Source organism: Pan troglodytes, chromosome 3 (assembly GCF_028858775.2).
Source record: "Pan troglodytes isolate AG18354 chromosome 3, NHGRI_mPanTro3-v2.0_pri, whole genome shotgun sequence".
Lineage (NCBI taxonomy): Eukaryota > Metazoa > Chordata > Mammalia > Primates > Hominidae > Pan > Pan troglodytes.
Genome location: NC_072401.2, coordinates 96,155,562 through 96,177,637, shown reverse-complemented (window position 1 = coordinate 96,177,637; position 22,076 = coordinate 96,155,562). Strand labels below are relative to the sequence as shown.

At 39.8% G+C, this 22,076-nt stretch overlaps 1 protein-coding gene and 1 long non-coding RNA gene across 4 annotated transcripts in view; one reads left to right on the top strand and one right to left on the bottom strand.

Moving 5' to 3' along the window:
• Nucleotides 1–6,869, bottom strand: part of BMPR1B (bone morphogenetic protein receptor type 1B) — a 397,543-nt gene extending 390,674 nt beyond the window's left edge. For 2 of the 3 annotated variants that reach the window (XM_016951890.4, XM_063809693.1), the window contains exon 1: nucleotides 6,700–6,868. The gene's annotated coding sequence lies outside the window, so the exon portion shown is untranslated. Of the gene's footprint in view, nucleotides 1–6,699 lie in introns of all 3 variants that reach the window. The other variant, XM_016951892.4, reaches the window with a different exon arrangement.
• On the top strand, nucleotides 6,795–21,095 carry LOC134809897 (uncharacterized). Its single transcript, XR_010156645.1, has 3 exons — nucleotides 6,795–7,370; nucleotides 9,853–9,928; nucleotides 20,657–21,095. It is a non-coding gene; the product is annotated as an uncharacterized LOC134809897 (long non-coding RNA).
• The last annotated feature ends 981 nt before the right edge of the window (nucleotides 21,096–22,076 follow it).

The window sequence follows — 22,076 nt, the reverse complement described above, 5'->3', positions numbered from 1 at the left end:
AAAGCACATGGATAGAAGATATACAGACTATCAAGTCACGAGATGTTCCAATAAACTGATTGACAGTATTTATATAAGAATTTAGGTTTCATGGACAGAAGCATATAATTTGGGGTGGAAAGCAGATGTCCAAAACAGGTAAGGGAGTACGACTGTTCTTATCAATCCAAGAAGACTCCAAAGAGGAGGCTTTCAGAAGCTGAATCAACAGAAAATAGGACTTTAATTGACACAGCTCCTGATAAGCTGAGGGAATTTATTTATAAACAGACAATGTAACAGGGTGTGGGCAGTAGTGGAAAAGAACCCCAAGGGTATTGCAGTAAATCCAGGTTAGCAAAAGCAGGGAAGTTATTCGAGATTACCAGAATCTGGAAAGACAGAGTTATATAGAGAAGAATACCTTGGGAAGAGCAATGACTTTTAGTGCAGGAATACAGGCAGCCCAAACTGATCTCACAAAAAGGGAGCCAAGGAAATAAATACCCTCACTCCCCACCCTCCCTCTACTCTCTGCTGTGGCTCCCCAGTGACCTACGTTTTTTGGAAGTCGAAGTTGTTCATCCAGGTTATTTTCCCTGCAGACAGCGTGAGGTAGAAGGGCTGAGAGTGGTTCTGGAGTGGCAACCAAAATATATCTGACATAGAAGCCAATGGTAATAAGAACAGTTTTGGCAACATGGGGCAAAACAGAATATTCAGATACAGAAGAAACTCTTGACAAATTGAAGAAGATCAAAAGAAACAGTGGAAGAAAATTACTAGATACATAAAAATGAAATGATGCCACAACTGTCTGCAAGCCCATCTGAGCACTGCACCACGTTCCATAATAAAGGGAAGGATTTCAGGACAATCCTCCATTATGTGGACTATCATGGCTAAATGTGTATTGGAAAACAGAAAAGTAGCTTGTTTCAGAAAAAAGAATTGATGATAATTTAATACATTTTATAGATGGTCGTAAAGTGTACTAGTTAGATAAAATTCACTGATTTCTATCAAGAGATTAATTTAGACAAAGGCAACATCATTACAGACTTCCTTGGAAACATTTTACATTCGTAAATCATCAAATTAACTAGTGACAGATGTGTCTGTACTTGTTTAAGTTCATATCTATCTAACTGCTATAAAAATGACTAAAATGTTTATCTCAAGACAGCCAGGCAAGAAACGTTATAAACAGATATACTGGATTGTATCTTTTTTTTCCTTTAGCCAATAAGTAAATACAATCTCCAGAAAATTCATTTCCAAACTTGCTACTTAATATCTTCCAAAGCTGACGCCACATGCAGCCATATCCTTGTTGAAAGACAGGAAAAAATAAAATTAGCTGAATCAAAACTACCGGCCTCTAAAAGAGTGCATCCAACAGCACTGCACAACTATTTACTGAATGCCTACTATGTTCTAGCACTTTGCAAGGGGCGGGAGTACAATGATGTGTAACATCCCGATCTAACAATGCAGACTTTACAATGAATTCTTTCAAGAAGCATCCAAAGTTTCCAAAGCTGAGGGTTAGAGGAAAATGACACTCAGACCTGATTAGAGGAATTCTGCCTCACTTCCCTTTTTTTATACTGACACACTTTACTGAAAATGAAGTGAAGAGATGCTCATACAAGGATGCTCACCACTCTGCTTTTCAGAAAGAACCAAGCGTCTAAGTGTAGTCCAGGAATCATCTCTAGCACTAAGAACCTTACCGCAACACTTCCTAGGACATACTATAGGCTCTCACGTGGAAGAAGCTTGCAGCCCATGAGATATTTGAGGTGAAGTAAAGAAGTGGTATCTGGGAACTCTAAGAAGGTGCTGAGGTCTGAAATTCAAAAGTAAAAGTAACTCTTGACCCAGTGAATTGCTGCAATGTAGATCCTGGCACACCCCCAGCCCCCATCCCCGCAAAAAAAAAAAAACTGATGATTCAACTCCATGATTCTTCTATTCCACGATAAGAACAATGTCTGATCAATCTCTCAAGGTTCCACCCTTGGCCAAGCCAACAAACTCTCAGCTACATCATTTTCATAGCCACCCACATGGCCTTATTCAGGCACTCTTGCTCACACTATATACAGACATGCTAAATCATATTTGTTCACTTCTCTGTTTAAAATCCTCCAGGGTGTTCAACAGATTGTACTTTGAATAAAATACATACTTTATACTATGAACCTCGCCACCTCTCTGACCTCATTCCTATCACTTCCTCTAATTGCCTGAGTCCAGCCTCCCTGGCCAGTGAGTGCCTAGCTTGCTACTTTTAGAGACAACCCTAGTGCGTCCTCTGATAGGAAGTTCTTTCAGATCTTCACGGGGTTGGCTCTTTCTTGTTACTCAAGAATATCCTTACAGAGGCCTTCCTTGACCACCTCATATAAAATAGCCCAGTCACATGCTGTCTTATCACCCTGTCTTGTTTTCCTAATGGCAAATTTCACTATTGGAAATAATCTTATTTATGTGTTTGTGGATAGCTGATTGTGTTTTCACTCTCTACAAGTTCAATGACAGCAAGGATCCTGTGTCTCTTATAGTCACAGTGTCCCCACAGTGTATAACAGTGCCACACACAGAGTAGGCATTCAAACATTTCAGTAAAAATGAATGTAATTAGAATATTAGCATGTAAGTGGATGTCCTGAACATCATGAAAACAAATTATTGCCTGATGTAAATTATACATTATCCCTTCTTACTACTGTGATGGGCTTTAAAAATACCCAGAAATAACATAACAAAATGTCCTTTTTGTCTACTCCTAAATCTTGGCTTCTCTCTGTACTCTATGCCTAAAAAGTTTTATTTTCACTCAATTTAAGTTATTAAGTCATATAAGCGACTTTTTAATCTACCTTTCTAGCCGCAACCCCTCCTTTCCCTGAATTCTGGCCTGCCTATACATATCTCAACAATTCTACTTCAGTTTCTGCCATCATATAAAATTCAGCATATGGAAACCTGAAATTATTAATAGTATCTCTAAGGCAAAATCAGTTTTTCCTTCTGTCTTTAATACTTTCACCAACCATCCTCTGAATACCCATATTTAAAAGCTAGAAATGATCTTGATTATGAAATTCAAGAACTGGAAGAGGGACTGGAGGACAAGTAAAGTGGTCTTCAAGTTTTTTTAAAGCTGTGTTAGCCTTTTTTAAAACAAAAGCTTACCAGGAAGTCTGATATGTAAAACAGATGAATTTGCAGTTGTTCTGGGAGTTAAACTGGTAGTCTCTGAAGAAAACTTCAAAAAGGACCACTAATCTGGTCCAAACTTCCTTTTTCTTCTCCCTAACCCCCTTCAACACACACACACACACACACACACACACACACAGAATTATACAGCGGAAAATGTAAGTCCAGAGAGCTTAAATCTTCTTTGCAGGTAAGAAATAGTAATTCTGCCCAACACAGTTATCACCCAGAACAATGCCTACCACATAGAAATAATTTAGGAGTCAAGGTTCTTAAAGATCGGTGTTACCTCCATGCTTACATGCATCAGAAATGATTATCAGTTAATGCAAAGTGATACATTTCATGCATGGCTTTTATTGGATGACATGAAAAGAAATCTTCAGAGTTTAGAGTAAAACTTACAGCTTCTAATTATAGACATATTTACCCACTTCTAGCGAAAGAAGTCAAACATGAGTCCAGTGAAAAGAATTGTGGCACCGTGAAAAAAGTAAAGTCTCAATTCCATAGCCATCCTAGCCTCACTTTCTATTTCTGAGCATGGTTTTTCAAACTCTCTGGGCCTCATCCTCTTCATCTTTAATATTATTAATGTGTGTGATGACACGCTAAGACTCTTTCAATCCTAAGTCTATGATCTGCTATTACACTATTCTTAAGTATTTTCCTTGAGCTACTGCATCCACAAAGAATCAGTATCACAAGTTAGAGGTAATTTGGAAAAGAACCAATCGTCCTACAAGGATTTCTTGAGTATCTATCACATACCAGGTACTGTGCTGGGCATCTGAAATTCAGAGAAAAAGAAACAAGGGACACTATCTCACCTCAATGAGATAACAGTCCAACAAGGAAGCGCCAAGCAAGTAACCATATAGCACAGAGGTGGACACCGAAAGAGGGGCACTCAGAAGCCTGAGAGGCAGAGGCAGTGGTGAGGGGGCTTCTGAAAATCAGGAAGGCTCTGCTAGGTTGGAGTAGGTGACAACTGACTTTAGATTTGGATGATAAATACGAGTTGAGTGCTCAGAAAGAGCTGGAGGAGGTGCTATATGTGGCAAAAGATAAGCATATTTTAAACTGCCTTATACTTTTAAACAAATAATAATAAATCAGCATTTACTGTAATAAAAATACTTTATCAGGCCATCTCACACAGTTCCCAAAGCTTATGAGGAAAAATTTAAGTCAATTTCCTTTTAATAAATATTATTTAACGACTGGAACATTTAGAGAAACATACATAAGCAGGCCGTGGCAGCACGTCACTCAGGGACAATAATCTAACAGGGAATTTCAGACAACCTAGCCTAGACTAAATGCTGGGCAGCACCTGGCAGACAAGGTGGCAAAGCCCCTATAAATAGTGATGATTCACTAACATGACATAAATCAAGATTTTAACTCACCAAAAACTAACATTTTGATTTAAAAACACAAATCAGTGCCATTAAAATTCATCAGCAGCCTCTAGCACATGAGTAATGAGATCATATCAACTTATATCATGTAACTAAAAGGAAAAGGTGGTTTTCTAAATGGTAATTCAGATTGGACAAATAACACACTGTATCAAGTTTTGTAGCTCTAGGCCATATTTTGCTAAACACAAAGGTACATTATGCATGACTAAAGAAAACAGTGAAAATCAGAGCAATTAATTTCCCAGCTATGTTTCCCATAAAAAGACATCACTACTATGATCTGCTTATAACACAAGCTTTTTTGCATTGCACAATGATCTAGGTGTGTAATAACTTACATATTTCACTAAGATGTAACATCCTTCAAAACATCCTTATAATGAAAGTTTTCCAAAAACATTATTGATCACCGGAATGTCTCATGTTTTAAAATTACTGACGAATCCTTTACTATTTTCTTTACAGTTAGAAATAATTCTTCTTGATCACTAGAGTGTAAAGGGGTATAAAGTACAAAGACTGAATATTTTCTTAAATACTAACGTCCCAGTTGACACAGGACATTTCCCATAACTTGCCCAAAACAATAATTAGGAGAGTTGTCACTGGAATCCTAAAAATATATGTAAGAAAACAGAGATTCGTTGGCATCAATTTAGCACAGCAAGAGATTTCCATTAAGTGCTTTTTCAAATTATTTGCAAACACTTTTTAGCTGAACCCTCACATTTCCAGTGGAGCCTTTTATGTTTCTTTGCAGAACTCAAGAACCTTTTCTCAGGTGGCTCTGCTTTGCTGCAGGTAAGTTTGGTATTAACACATTTTCTTTATCTGTTGGAGGTAGTGAAACGGCTCTCTTCCTCCGTTGTCTTTCACTGGCACCTTTGTGGCCGCTCGTAGTCACTGACCTCACCTTGGTGGAAAGGTGGCTAAGAAAAGAGCAGTTCCTAATAACTCAAGGGAACTGCAGCGTTTCCATTCGGAACAAACAGCAGGACCCAGCTGGAGGGGTGCAGCTCTAAAGAAGTAAGACCCGCACCGCAGCGGACAACTTCCAGAGGCTCTTCTCCAACACCGCGAAACACAGGCGGAAACACGGAGCCTGGATAGAAAGAGGGACGAGCAGAGAGATGGGCGCAGAGAGCAAGAGCCAGGGGAGCCAGGAAGACCGGGAGCGAAAGCCTCTTAAGAGAGAGAGAGACCAAAAGATTGTGCGAGAGTGACAGAGCGAAGAGGATGAAGGGACAGAGGAGGGACACACTGGGAGAGCCAGAGCAGGCGGTGGGGAGAGGGAGACAGACGCACGGAAGGAAAGAGAGACCGGGGGGAGAGGCAAAGGATAGCAATAAGGAGAGGAAGGGAGAAAGGAAGAAAAGGGAGAGAATGAAAGACCCAGAACTTGAGAGAGAGGCATAGAGAGAGAGAAGCAGGAGAGAGAGGAGAAGAGACAGGCAACTGAGGCAGAGACGGAGCCCAGTCCAAGGCGCCGGGACCAGCCCGCTGCGCACTTTCCCCCACGGCAAGGCTGGGTCTCGGGAGGCGTCCGGGGCAGGTGGGTGCCTGCGGGTCCCGCCTGGGCTGGCCCTGGGCCCCCGCCCCGCCGCCCAGCCGGGCTCCCTCCCATTTCCCGGATTCCGCGACTGCCCTCAGCTCGCCCTCCCGCCCCATCCCTCCGCTCGCAGGTCCGACTCCCTGCCTTGGGGCGTCCCTCCAGCCCGAAGCACGTGTCCCGCCCGCCGCCGCCGCTGCCCCGACTCCTCGCCTGCGCAGGCACGAGGCCTCGGGGTCCCGGCAGAGCCGCCCGCGCACAAAGCCGAGGCGGCCACCGCCTGACCCCCTCCCCGCCGCCACCGCCCCACGGCCGCGCAGCCCGCCCTCGCTCTCGCCCTCTCCCTCGCGCGCTCCGTCCTGCCTAGGGCGACCGCCGCCCAGCTCCGCACCCAGCCGCTGCCCGTCCCGCGCCGCCCCTCGCTCTGCCCGGCTCTCGCCGGCTCGGCCGCCTCCCGCGCGCTCGGGAACTCGGCCACCCGCAGGGGACGGGGCCCCGCCGCGCGCGCCTTACCCGCGGCTGCGCTCCCGGCTCCCGCGTCCTCAGCGCCGCGGTCTCCGCACTGCCCGGCGTCCCGCGAGGCCCCGCCGACTCCGCGCCCCGCGCCCGGCCGCGCCGTCAACTTCTGGCCGCCGCGGCCGCTCCGCCGCCGCCGCCGCCACCGCGGGACTTTTTTTTTTTTTTTTTTTTTTTCCCCTCTCGCTCCTCGGCTGCCTCTGGAATTTTTTTTTTTCACTTGCCCTCTCCAGCTCCCACTAGTGATTGGAGACTGAGAGCCAAGTACTTAGCGGAGGGATTACACTTCTCAACGCAATTGGAGCGGCCCCAGCGCCGCCGCCTGTGTGCGGAGTGCGGAGCCGACTTGGGGAGCGGCGGGGTGCGGGCCGGAGGCAGCCCGGGTACAGGGGTGCTCTTCCCAAGCCCTGTCCGCTGCTCAGAGCATCCCCAAGATTTCCCTCATGGGTCCTGTCCTGGTTGTTTAAGAAGGTTTCCAGAAAACCTCCTGGTTTGAAGAACAAAGATTCGTGGAATTATTGTACCTTGAGAGCTGGAAAGGGCTCGCAGAGATGATATAATGTCGTGGACTTCAACTTTTCGGGGCCATAGACACTTTTCAGAAATTGATAAAACGTTGACACACCTTGTAAAAAATGAACACATTAAAATTAAGCCTGCAGTTTGAGGTGGGGGTTTTAAGAATCTTGAAATATATACAGTTGAGCGTCCAAGGGAAATGAAATATTTCCCTTCTACATATTTTTTGAAACCGTTAAACGAAAACAACAACCAAAAAATTAAAAATAAAAAAAAAACCCAAAAGAGAAAACCCATTCCATTTGTATTTGATGACAGTTTACAGTTAGTCGTGTTTCTTTTGGAAAAGTATGTAACGTCTTATACTTTGTGGTCTCCTTGCTAAGTCTAAGTGTTGAAACACTTTCTAAGTGGGTAAATACAAAGTAAGCTAGTTCACAGTCAGAAATTTGGGGAGAATAGTTAACCTCTTTAAAATCAGCCATTTTGCCAACTCTATTTCCCAGGGAGATATCTCGTGACTTCCAAATACTCTTTTCCTTTCAATACCTTTCAGCTTCCCACCCTCCAGCATTACTTATTTTCTCCTTCTGTAAAATTTTTTTCTTCCAAAATATTGACAAACCGTCTCTGGTCACCACCAAGTGTGTGATCTAAGTCATTTTTTTTTTAACAGTTTTTCACCCTGAAGTAACTTTCTTCCAATTTTCTTTATATCTATTTCTATATTCAATTCTTAGCCTACTATTTTCTTTCAACTACTCCCTTTTCTTAAATTGTTTCTATTAAATCTTTTTTAAACATTAAATGTAATCTTTTTGCACTTATCAATAAAAAATTCATTTGTGTATTAATTTATTTTATGCAGCTTGCACTTAAAGCAGGCGGTGCCCCCAGTGTTTATTGAGTGTATGAAAATGTGGTCATGTTTTTTCTATAAAAGCAATGTTAGAGTCTCCACAAAGGTCTTTTTGCCCCATGATATATCTGCATTGTGATTTCTAATGCCAAACTGGAAGAAGAAAGGTATCTGAAAGAAAATTTCCAAAACAGGTGAAATTAGTCATTGGCATCATCTGACCTTCCTTATTCAACCACTGTTCCAGTCCCCAGTACCAGTACTCATCCTCTTGCCCCAAGAATTCCAAGATAAAATCCATTCATTTTACTCTCATCCCAATTCTTCTCTGATACCCTCACTCCCACCCCTTCCCTTTTCCACCTCCTTTCTTTCAAAACAATAAAGCATATGACTACCTAAATTACCTTCTACCTGGTCCTCAATCCAATTTTTCATCATCTCCATCCTCATATTAACTAAGTGTTTTGGGGGGAGAAGGGGGCTTGAAGACACTGAAATTATAACTTCTATACCATTAAAATAAAAGACAAAGCAAGGAATTATGAGCTATTATGTAATTAACTAAAAATAATAAATTATCGAAAATGAAATATGAGTTTAGAAATATGAGTTTTAAATATTGAAAATAAGATACCAAATTATAATTCATTACAGAGCTTATGATTGTATACATACAAAAGCTTAGAGAATTTACTGGAAATCCATAGAACTAAAAATGTAATGTGTTGATCATTGTCAATATCTCATCAACATTAAGCAAGTTTAAAGAGGAAAGAAACCTGATTGAATCTATCCTTTCTACTGTGTGAATTACTGATAATTTGTATTTGACAGCTGTATAATCTCCCTTAGAATTGGAGCACTCATAAACTGCAGTGAAATAAAGCAGACATTATGCAGAATGTTTTGGAGCTAGTGGTATTGTCACCTGTATCTTTTCAGAAGTTGCACTAAGGATTATCTTTCCTTGGCTTAACTCCTCCATTCAGCAAATATCCTTCAGAGAATCTGCTGGGTATAAGATACTGATTCAGGGAATACAGGCATCTCTGGATAGAGAAGACACAGATTCCACTTCAATCAACTTACAGACAAGGAGATAGATTTTTTTAAATACCTTGTTTAAATATATTTTTTAAAATTCCAAATCAGAGAACAAAGGAAATTCCTGTAGGTCTTTGGGATGAAAAAAAAAGGCACTCCAGGTGGGAGAAAATGGGGTACAGGGGAGACTGTGTTTGAGGTGGGCCTTAGATGGTAACATTTCTGTAAGCAGGAATGGGGAGCCTTGGAAAGAAGCTATTCAAAAATCAACATTTTTGAGTGCCTATGACAAACCAAGTCCTCGTATTTGAGAGGCAAACTCTGTCCATTCCTTCTTGAAACTCATAATACAGAAGAAACAAGATACTTAAAAAATATATAGAACTTTCTATGAGAAGTACATTAATGCATGAACACACAATTATTGGAGCATAGAAAAATGAACTATTCTGCCTAGAAATCTCAGGAAAACCTTCCTAGAGTAGTCACATTTCATAAGGGTCCTGAAGGATCTTTAGAGATCAAAGCGGGGCTAGAAAGAGAATAAACATCCTAAGCAAGGAGAACCCTATGAAAAAGCATGGCGTGTTTAGAGAACAGCTGGTATCTCAGTGCTGCTATCCAAGTGATGAGGAGAAGGTGCAGCAGATGACTCTCTTAGGCTAAGCAGGGTTCAGAAATAACCTTCTCAAACATACTAATGAAATTGATTTTTTCCTTATTAGGTAATGGAGAAGCACTGGAGATTTGTAAGCCACGGAGTCAAATGGTGGACTGGGATTTTCAGGAGATCATTTAGAGGTACCTGGAGAGGGAGAAATGAAAGCACAAAACTAATTAAGAGTCTGTCATTGAAAGAAGGAAAACTTGAACCAAGACAATGGTGTAACTACCAAGACAGCAGACTCAAAAGACACTTCATATATTGCTAACTGTAGCCTTGGATTTTGGTGCCTTTAAAGGCCATAGGAGCCAGATGTGGTGGCATATGCATGTAGTCACAGATACTCAGAGGCAGAGGTGGGAGGATCCCTTGAGTTCAAGACCAGCCTGAGCAACATAGTGAGACCCCCACATGCCCACACCATCTCTAAATAAATAAATAAGTAAATAGAGACCACTGGGGGGAGAAGAATAGAAAGGAGGGGCTTCATTGGGTGCATGACAAATTTTAGCAAAAGCAAGATTTTTTTCCCCTCTGCTTCTACATAAGGAAACCAGGGCAGTGTATATAGGACTCTCAAACACTTGCAGGCATATTTCCCATTAAGAAAGACATTTGCCCAGGCCCACTGGAATTGAACTATTTGGGGAATTTATAAGTAGAGAAATAGGACAGACGTGGGGACACAGCTTGCTTCTATGCTGTCAGCCTCCCCTTCTCCTTCCTCTTCATGGATATCCTCACTCCTACCACTTTCCTTTTCCACCCCCCTCTTCTCTCAAAACTGAAGGTAAAGGATTTGACCACCATTAATATATTGTCATAAATCAAGGCATACAATGCTAAGTAACATTCTAGAACATGTGCTTTTAAACTATTTCTCTCTAATTGTGGAATAAAAGTCTGCCTCTTTTCAGGTATGGTATTTTAGGAATCAGGTGAAGGAAATATTTTTCAGTGTAAGAAAGAGATCTTTTTCTTGCTCTTCTGTTCCTACTGCTGTGGTTGTCTTATTGTCCACTGCTACATGTTGACTCTACATATACAAAATAAGTAGTTAAGCCTCTCAACAAACAGAGTATTTAAATTTTTGCTTGTTAATATAATAACTTGGTGAAATGTGTACCTTCCATAATAAAAGCCACATTTATGGAGTGGTTACCATGATACAGGCACACTACTAAGTAGCTCACATTTATTATCAACCTGAGGCCTCATAATAAGGTATTATTTTATTTCCATTTTACAACTGAGGAAAGCAAGGCACAGAGAAGTTAGATAACATTCCCACGGCCATGCCAGAAATTGGAAGAGGCAGGATTTAAACATGAATTGTCGGCTGCAGCATCTCAGTCTTAACCAGTGCACTAAACTGCTTCTATAGCACTGAGAATGTTTTTTGGTTTTTGTTTTTTGAGATGGAGTCTCACTCTGTTGCCCAGACTGGAGTGCAGTGGTGTGATCTCGGCTCATTGCAATCTTTGCCTCCCAAGTTTCAAGCGATTCTCCTGCCTCAGCCTCCCAAGTAACTGGGATTACTGGTGTGCACCACCACACCCAGTTCATTTTTGTATTTTAAGTAGAGACAAAGTTTCACCACTTTTGGCCAGGCTGGTCTTGAACTCCTGACCTCAGGCCATCTGCCCGCCTCGGCCTCCCAAAGTGCTGGGATTACAGGCATGAGCTGCTGCACCCAGCTGATAATTTTTTAAGTAGACATTGAACAGACACTATACAAAAATATGTGAAGATCTTGAATCTAAGATAATGTGTGCGTTTGATCTTAGAACATATGGAAAAGCAGGGTACTTGAGTCCTCTATATTTCATTAAAGGCATTTTTGAGGTTCTGAAAGCTAGCTGCTGGGGGAAGAAGCTGGTGATAGCAGAGACCTGGGAAGCAATGAGGTCTGTGGCTTTTAAAAATCCCCTCTCTGGGTCAGTGCTTAATCACCTTGCCTAGGCCTTTTGCCAAGTTGTAAGCTTCTTTAGGATCTTTTCCCTGTCTTTTACTACTCTCCCCCGGTTTTCCTAGCTAGAAATGGGTGCTTTTAGCTCAAAAGCAGATTTTTGCATGTTGTGCTGTGGATTGCATCATAAGGTAGCAAGACTTCCCTCACAGAAGCATTTAGCACAGGTAGAGATGGGATATTGTGGAAGGAGATCGTGCCTACAAGGGGTTGAAGGACAGACTCTAAAATTCTCTAAGACTCCTTTCTACTTTATGATTCTGTATTTAACATATTATGAATAATTTCAATATTAACACAAATATCAATACAAATATAATTTTATATAATTTATATAAATGCTGTTAGTCATGTGAATATGGATATTAATTCACATTAATACATATTATTTATTGTGAATTATTTAATATGAATTAATATATTTCTTGTTTGTTTGTTTGAGACAGAGCCTCACTCTGTCACCGAGGCTGGAGTGCAGTGGCAAGATGTCAGCTCACAGCAACCTCCACCTCCTGGGTTCAAGCAATTCTTGTGCCTCAGTCTCTGAAGTAGCTGGAATTACAGGCATGTGCCACCACGCCCAGATAATTTTTATATTTTTAGTAGAGACGGAGTTTGATCATGTTGGCCAGGCTGGTCTCAAACTACTGACCTCAAGTGATCCACTCACCTTGGCCTCCCAAAGTGCTGGGATTACATGGGTGAGTCACTGTACCCAGCCTGAATTAATATATTTCTAAATATATTAATATATTTTCTGATTCTGGTATATAATATGTCAGTGATAACCTCACAATTAAAATACACATCAAATTACTCTCATATCTACTATATTTTCTGCTGATCATTTTATTTGGTTTTATATAAAACAACTGTGATTATATATGGGAAGAAATAACACAGAAATTCTAGTTCTGTAGCAATTTAATTTTGTCTAACATGTAAGTTAAAGAAAAATAGAACTCCTCAATTGAAACAGAAACAAGCCATAAACTATGAAAACATCTGAAGTAGCTAAGCTACTGGTTCTGTTTTTAAAAAGAAAAAAATATCTTTGGTAGGCCAAGATGGGAGGATCCCTGGAGGCCAGGAGTTTGAGACCAGCCTGGGCAACATAGGTAGATCCCGTCTCTAAAAAAAAATTTTAAAAACAATTGGGTGTGGTGGCATATGCTTGTAGTCCTAGCTACTCAGGAGACTGAGGAAGGAGGACTGATTGACACCAGGAGTTTGAGGCTGCACTGAGCAATGATCAATCCACTGCTTGGGCAACAGAACAAGACCTGTCTCACTTAAAAAAAAAAAAAAAAAAAAAAAAAAAAGAAGGCTGGGCACAGTGGCTCACGCCTGTAATCCCAGCACTTTGGGAGGCCGAGATGGGCAGATCACGAGGTCAGGAGATCGAGACCATCCTGGCTAACATAGTGAAACCCCATCTCTACTAAACAAATTACAAAAAATTAGCCTGGCATGGTGGCAGGTGCCTGTAGTCCCAGCTACTTGGGAGGCTGAGGCAGGAGAATGGTGTGAACCCAGGAGGCGGAGCTTGCAGTGAGCTGAGATGGCGCCACTGCACTCCAGCCTGGGTGATAGAGAGAGACTCCGTCTCAAAAAAGAAAAAAAGAAAAAACTGAAGTAGAAATGTTAAAATGATTTTACTTTTTTTTTGCTGTCAACATTGTTCCAACTTTTCTTAATAAAAGCGGATATCATACCCACATGTTTATATGCTGCCAAATTACGCAGGGCTTGATAATAAATTAATCTCTTTGAAGTCACATTTGAATACAATGTCATATTAATATTGTTTTTTGAATTTTCAAACATTTCTAAAGCTAGAGCATCTTTTATTCTGAACCATCCTAATCCATACACCTACATGATTCCTAAAACTAGAAAATAAGGAAAAAATTCTGTAACAAAACTTATAAAAATAATTCCTACATCTGTTTCTTTAGAGTCTCATGTTCCTGATGACTTTTTCCTTCTAAAATGATTTGCCAACCTTGGAACTTTTCAGTGTTTTCCCTGACTCACAGTATATTTACAGTGTGTGCCTCAGGAAGAAATATACAGCAACTATTTCCTTCTGTACTAGAAAAAAACACAGAAAAGTTAGGTAACAAAAACAGATGAAGAGCAATTTTCTGATTAAACTACCTGAAAAGGATGAGTTTACTAAAAACTTATTAACTAAAAACCTATTCTTTCCATCAGACTCTCTTAAATTGATATAATTATTTAAGGCTAGTAGAGAAAAGAAATTTAAATTCTATTCCATAATTTTAGAGACTGTGCCTTATTTAAATTCATAAAGCTTTTAACGTGGTGTTAATATCAGAAATAATATTGAATATTACCACACTAACTATAAGACATTGTAGGAATTCCTTTTTGATATTCCTAATTGTAAGACTAATGTCTGCATTGAAATATAGACTGTGAAGATACTCATGGAAAGCTATACAGATTTCCATCCTACAAAACCACGAAGACAATGATGTCCAGGACATACTGCAGGATGAAGCCCCAACCTCTTTGGCAATATTCAAGGAAACTTGGAAGTTTCATGCTACTTTTAATGGAAAGGAAAATGACAGAACCAAAGTCAAAGGAGGAAAGGCAAAAAAGAGAGAAAACGAGTCCTCTAAGTAACAACAACAACAAAAATAGGAATGAAGGAAAAAAAGATCAAAGAGGAAATCACATTCTAAAATACATCTTTTCTTTCTAGTGGCAGAATTTCGTTTTAACACACAAAGTCAAACTTGTGATTTTGTTAAGTAGCACTATTCATTAACACAAGCTAGATATTTACATAGTAAGTCAGAATAGCATGAAGTATTGAAGATCTGATTGTAACTCACCTGCTTAAAAACTGTAAAAGTTCTCATTTGCCTACAGAATAAACCCATAACATTCTGGGAGGACTTTCAGAGCCCATACTGATCTGGTCTCAGCATTTTTTTTCCAGACATGTCTTCTCCCAAATATTCTAGCCCCACAGACTGCTTGCCAACTATTTTTACACCTCCCACCATTTCTCCTGCCTGTTATACTGTCTGGCCCTTTTCATCATCTGGCCTTCACCTTCTAGACCCTAGTCAAGTGTCTTTTCACTCATAAAATATTTCTTTCTCTAAAAATATTGTTAGCTGTTTCTCACACTTCTACATTATCACTGTCATGTATTTTATACCTTTGCATATTCTTTTTATTTCTCTTTTTTTTTTTTTTTTTTTTTTGAGACTGAGTCTCGCTCTTGTTGCCCAGGCTGGAGTGCAGTGGCACGATCTCAGCTCACTGCAACCTCTGCCTCCCGGGTTCAAGCTATTCTCCTGCCTCAGCCTCCTGAGTAGCTGGGATTACAGGTGCCCACCACCACACCTGGCTAATTTTTGTACTTTAAGTAGAGACACGGGTTCACCGTGTTGGCCAGGCTGGTCTTGAACTCCTGATCTCAGGTGATCGGCCTGCCTTGGCCTCCCAAAGTGCTGGGATTACAGGCGTGAGCCACCGCGCCTGGCCTCTTAGCACATTCTTAACACACAGTATTGTTCCTGGCATATAATAGGTGCTCAACATACTTTGGCTATTGAATGACAACAGAACCTCACAGTTGAGTTAAAAAACCATGAAGCTGAATCTTAGAACATCTATAGACTCCCAACTATATTGGCCACCCCAAAAAAGATCTGTTGAAACAAAGATTAGCATCCTATAAATGGGCTGTGTAGGCAGCGAGTATATAGGGTTTTGTTTCCAGTTTATAAATATTTTAAATTAATTTTTTTAAACACAGGAATAAAAACCTACACAAGTTTATTTACTGCAAGGCTAGGGCAAGCAGTAGAGTGGTGCAAAATGGCACCAGTGTGACCTGAGTAGAAATTTGAATGAGGTGTGAGATGGGAAGGGCCCAGATGATGGAAGGCTAGTTAATCATGGGAGTTGCTATCTGGGGGCGAGGTGGGCATGATGGTAAAATTTCTTTATTCCTGGCTGAGGAATTCAAAGACTATCATCTTCAACAGGTAGAAAACAGACATCAAATCATCATCATATTGCTGGCCAGGCATGGTGGCTCACGCCTGTAATCCCAGCACTTTGGGAGGCCAAGGCAGGTGGATCACTTGAGGTCAGGAGTTCAAGACTGTCTAGCCAACATGGTGAAAATACAAAAACTAACTGGTTGTGGTTGCTTGCACCTGTAGTCCCAGCTAATTGGGAGGCTGAGGCAGGAGAATCACTTGACCTGGGAGGTAGAGGTTGCAGTGAGCCAAGTTCGCGCCACTGCACTCCAGCCTGTGCGACAGAGCAAACCTCTCAAACAAACAAAAAAATCACATTGCTGAGCATGTGTGAGCATTCTTACATTCCGAGCATTCTTACCTGAACAGAGAGTATCCCAAGATGTTGTTTGATGCAAATGAAAGCTCCTTGAGTACAGAAACACAGAATTAGTAATCTGACACCTAGCGTATATTACAGATTTCATAAACATATGAAGACTGGATGAATAACATAACATGACAATGTACATCAATTTCTGGCATTACTATTTCACCCACCAAATGCTATTATAGCAGAATAAGGACAGAATTGATTCTTCTTACACACACAGTCCTATTACTGACCAAATAAAATTTAGAGTGAACCGAAATAACAAAAACAATAATAATACGGTTAAAAGAATGGCCATTATTTGTTCATTGCTTACTATGTGCCAGGTACTGTAGCACTTATTTTGTTATCTCATTTAATCACGGATATTATTAATACCATCATTTTACAGATGAAGAAAATGAGGTTTTGATAAACTAGGTAATTTTCCAAGGTCTCAGAGCAGTATGTGATGGAGTGGATATTTAAAGCCAGGATTTTTAGGATGTATATCTCACATTCTTAACTAGAACACCCCCTTAGACTTTCTGAATATAGACACACACTTATCTATAGTTTGAAGTGCAAGCTAATCCGTGGATGGACTGAGGTGCTTCTAAATGGATCAATCATTTTGTTCTTTTTCCTGTTAGTGATAGATGTTTCTAGAACTATGGACTTACCTTCAAACATTGTGTTATTGTGAAACAAAAGAGATAAACCATTAATGCTTGAAGGTATTTTATAATGTTTCATTGCCTTACAGTTACTTCAATGCTTTTACCTGCGGACATGATGTCACACACAGATCATAAAATGCTAATGACAAAGCTATCATGCAGGTATCATAGAGGACTTTTAATATCATCTGATGTTAAAGATACAATTTTTATGCTAGGTTGAATTTCCAACATTAAGAAGTAGTGAGGAAACACAACTTGGCATCTGTCTTTCCTTCTGTCGAAGGTTTTAAAGCATTGAAATTATACTGAATTGTTTCATGCTAAATTACTCTTAAGTTTTATTTTACACACACACACACACACACACACACACACACACACATATATATATATATATATTTTTTTTTTGAGACAGAGTCTCGCTGTCGCCCAGGCTGGAGTGCAGTGGCACAATCTCGGCTCACTGCAACTTCCACCTCCCAGGTTCAAGCAATTCTCCTGCCTCAACTTCCCAAGTAGCTGGGAAAACAGGCGCACGCCACCATGCCCAGCTAGTTTTTTGTATTTTTAGTAGAGACGGGGTTTCACTGTACTGGCCAGGCTGGTCTCAAACTCCCGACCTCAACTGATCCACCTGCCTCGGCCTCCCAAAGTGCTGGGATTACAGACACGAGCCACCACGCCCAGTCATTTATTTTTAACTTTTATTTTAAATTCAGGGGTACAGTGCAAGTTTGTTACATAGGTAAACTTGTGTTATGGGGGTTTGTTGTACAGATTATTTCATCACCCAGGTATTAAGCCTAGTACCCACTAGTTATTTTTCCTGCACCTCTCCCTCCTCTCACCTTCCACCTTCCAAAAGGCCCCAGTGTGTGTTGTTCCTCTCTCCGTGTACCTTTCTCCTCTACTAGTTGCTAAACTTCTTGAGGTTGGGACTATATCTTTGCATGTTTGTGCCTAGCATTTAGCACACTCTGTAGCACATTTACCAGCATTACATACATGCCCAGTGAATAGACAGATCATACTACCTATATTGAGGACATATAGGTCAGAATTAAAGAATAAATAAAAAACCACGCTGATACTTTAATATGAATTCTCAAATGGAAATACATAAGCCTTCTCACCTCCAGTATTAACTTTGCAAGAGAGAATTCTCAAAGCCGACAAGAAGCCTGGTGCCCAGTGACAATAGTCTACTGTGCACATGATACAGAAACTAGAGACAGAGTTTTGAATAGTGCTAATAAGCCAAGGATACTGAATAAGCATGATGAACATTCCCTGGACAGTGAAAAATCCACTTGGAGAAAAGCTACTTTTGCCTTTGAACACTCATTAATAAAGTTGCTGCCTTATTCTGCCCTAGTTACGGTGCTTTTTTTGAAGAGAAAGCAATCAACCAAAAAGTTTATGACAATGAGGGCAGATTTTTTAAATAGAAAAATAATAATTGTATATTTTTATGGCGTACAACATGATGTTTTGCTATGGGTATACATTGTGGAATAATTAAATCAAACTAATTAGCGTATGCATTACCTCACATCCTTCTCTTATTTTTGTGGTGAGAATAATAACAATCTATTTTAGTAGTAATTTTTTTTTTTTTGAGACAGAGTTTCACTCTGTCACCAGGCTGGAGTGCAGTGGCACGATCTCGGCTCACTGCAACCTCAGCCTCCCAGGTTCAAGCGATTCTTCTGCCTCAGCCTCCCAAGTAGTTGGGACTACAGGCACGTGCCACCACGCCCAGCTAATTTTTGTATTTTTAATAGAGACGGGGTTTCACCATGTTGGCCAAGATGGTCTCGATCTCCTGACCTCATGACCCGCCTGCCTCAGCCTCCCAAAGTGTTGGGATTGTAGCTGTGAGCCACCACACCCGGCCTCTAGTAGTAATTTTTAAAGATACAATACATTGTTATTAACTATAGTCACCATATTGTACAATAGATATCTTGAAATAATTTATTTTAATTGAAATTTTGTATGCATCAACAAACATTTATCCAATCCCCCCACCTGCCAGCCTTTGGTAACCACCATTTTACTCTTTGACATACCAATTTCATATCCTTTAGACATTACCCACAAGTGGGATTGCTGGATTATATGGTATATTTTTAATTTTTTGTGAAACCCCCATGGTGTTTTTCATAATAGCTATATTAATTTACATTCTTACCAACAAGCCTTACCTCTCCACATCCTTGCCAACAACACTTATCTTTTGTACTCTCAATCATAGCCATTCTAACAGGCACGAGGTGATATCTCATTGTGATTTTAACTTGCATTTCCCTGACAATAGTGATGGCAAGAATTTTTTCATAAACCTGTTGGCCATTTGTATATCTTCTTTTAAAAAAATATCTATCCAGGTCCTTTGCTCATTTTTTAATTGGGTTATTTGTTTTCTTATAATTGAGATGAATTCCTTATGTGTTTTGATATTATCTCTTATTAGATGGTAAGCTCTCTGTCGGATGTATGATCTCTGAATATTTTCTCCTCTTCCATGAGTTGTCTCTTCACCCTATTGATTGTTGCCTTTGCTGTGCAGAAGCTTTTTAGTTTGATATAATTTCATTCATCTGTTTTTATTTTACCTGGCTTTTAGAGTTATATCCAAAGTATCATTGCCCAGACCTATGTCATGTAGCTTCTCTCCTGTGTTTTCTTCTCTTTGTTTTACAGTTTCAGATCTTAGATTTAAGTCTTAGGTCTTAGATTTTGAGTTAATGTTTTTGATACGGTGTGAGATGAGGGTCTAATTTCATTCTTCTGTATGTGGATATTCAGTTTTCTGAGCACCATTCACTGAAGAGACTTTCCTTTCCCCATTGTGTGTTCTTGGCATCTTTGTCAAAAATCAATTGACCGTAAATGCATGGATTTATTTCTGGGTGAGGGATTTTAATGACTTTCAAATCATTCGACAGAACATCTCACATGAATTATTACTACATCTGCAACTCATCATAACCTTAAAATTACTGATATTCCTAATTTCTACATTTAGCAACTTGAAAATTTTGTACTTGGTACACAGCATTTGTGAAGACAGATCGATATGTATATAATATACATAAAATTAGTATAGAGATAACCAAGGCAATAATCTCAATATTATGTTTGTGGCCACTGTTGCTGTTTTAATGCTCTTCATGCTCCAGGATGACTTCCCCATGGGAGTATAGTAGAAGAGTGGGCATATATAGCCCTCAGGGAGGGGGCAAGGTTTGGAATCCAATTATCTACATGCTTTACTGTCTGTTACACCACAAAGACATAAACCTATTCTATTTTACTACTTACCTTTTCAGTTAATTTGTAATAGTTTGAAAGCATTATTTCAGCATACCCATGGAAAAATAGACTTCTGAGTTGAAGATTCCTATGTTTTACTGTGATTTAAAAACGAGCAGCCTTACTTAAAAAGAATAGTCTTTCTATGTAACCATGACCAAGCTAGATTGTATATAACCATATTCCATATATATCATATATGTTTTGATACCATATATGTCATATAGATCTTGATACAGTAGCAACAGGAAAGCCTTGATACCAAGATTTTCATTTGTTTAAAACTAACAGCCAGGAAATTATTTAGGTTCTGGCTCTAATTAATTTATATAATGTAGACCGAGGCTACATTGTATCAATGTATTATTGGTTTGGAAATGAAAGAAGACTCAGACAGTTAAATTCCCCATAGCCTAGCTATGTAGTTCTGTAAGCATAGGGAATTCATTAAGCAGTAATTCATAGTACTTTTTCTTAAGGTTTTATTTGTTTTTCTTTTTGTTTTCTTGTAGAGCAAGATCTTACCAAATCCTTTAGTCATGGTCTATTTCGTTGCACTCATATGGGTGTTACTGCGAAGGTGAAGGACTAATGACTGCAGCAGGAAAAAGAATTGGATGTGTCATGAATTATGGCCCTGCTTATACTTCTACTTCAACCATAATCATTTGTTTAAACAAAAAGTTCTGCATTTGAATTGTCACAATTGTGTGTGTGTTATAAACATCTCATATTTCATCCAGGCTCAGCCAACACTTGCCTTTATTAACACTCATAATCAAGAAATAAAATCTCATACTAACCAAAAATTATCCTTCATAAGAGAATATAAACAGAAGTCTGGTTCATAAACTTACTAATTAACACCTCTATTCTCATGTATTAACTAACATTTTTGTTTCGTCTTAAAATAAATAAAACTTTATGACATGCTAATAATTTATTTAAAATTTTATCTTTCAAAGGCTTATCTTCTCTTAATGTTCGACTTAGGTTTTTTTATACTATTGATTTTGCCTTTAGAAAATTTTCATATCCCAGCCAGGCAATGTGGCTCACACCTGTAACCCTAACATTTTGGGAGGCTGAGGCAGGAGAATCACTTGAGGTCAGGAGTTTGAGACCAGCCCGACCAACATGGTGAAACTTCATCCCTACTAAAAATCCAAAAATTAGCTGGGTGTGGTGGCAGGCACCTGTAGTCCCAGCTACTTGGGAGGCTGAGATAGGAGAATCACTTGAATCTGGGAGGCAGAGATTGCAGTGAGCCGAGATCAGGCCACTGCACTCCAGCCTGGGCAACAAAGCAAGACTCCATCTGAAAAAATAAATAAATAAAATAAATATCCCTCTCCTATAGCATACAAATATAGGCACTAAGTATACATTGCATACCTTTTCTTAGATCATATTCCAGTTCCTGTAATTTCCTCCTCCCTTTTTTTTCTCATAGAGGGATTTATAAGATTTAGGATTCACTTTTGTATACAGCATATTCTTTCACTTTGGTTTTCCTATGGAAACCAGTGTATTTTCATAGAAAACATATTAGCTACTCTACCTTCCTATGTACTACGTCTGGATTGCAGCCTTCTTCTGAATGAGCACTGTAATTACAACATTCCCTAGACTACATCAGAACTCATGATCAAGCAGAACTGCAACATGCAACTTTCTCAGTAATCAGTAATCAAGTTCAACAGGATAATCAGCAACAACCAGCACAGGGAGGCAGAGTGTTTCTCTCACTCTCTAATAGCAATAACGTATTCATGTTTTTATTGTTGGGGACCTTCAAATCATTTTAAGAAGTCACAGTTTTACTGTGGTGTCAATAAAACCAGAAAGACAACCAAGAATTTTATGGTATAAATTTGCCTTACTAACTGTGCCTGAAAAGATGAACAGAGAAGAGTGATTAATGAGCCTAAT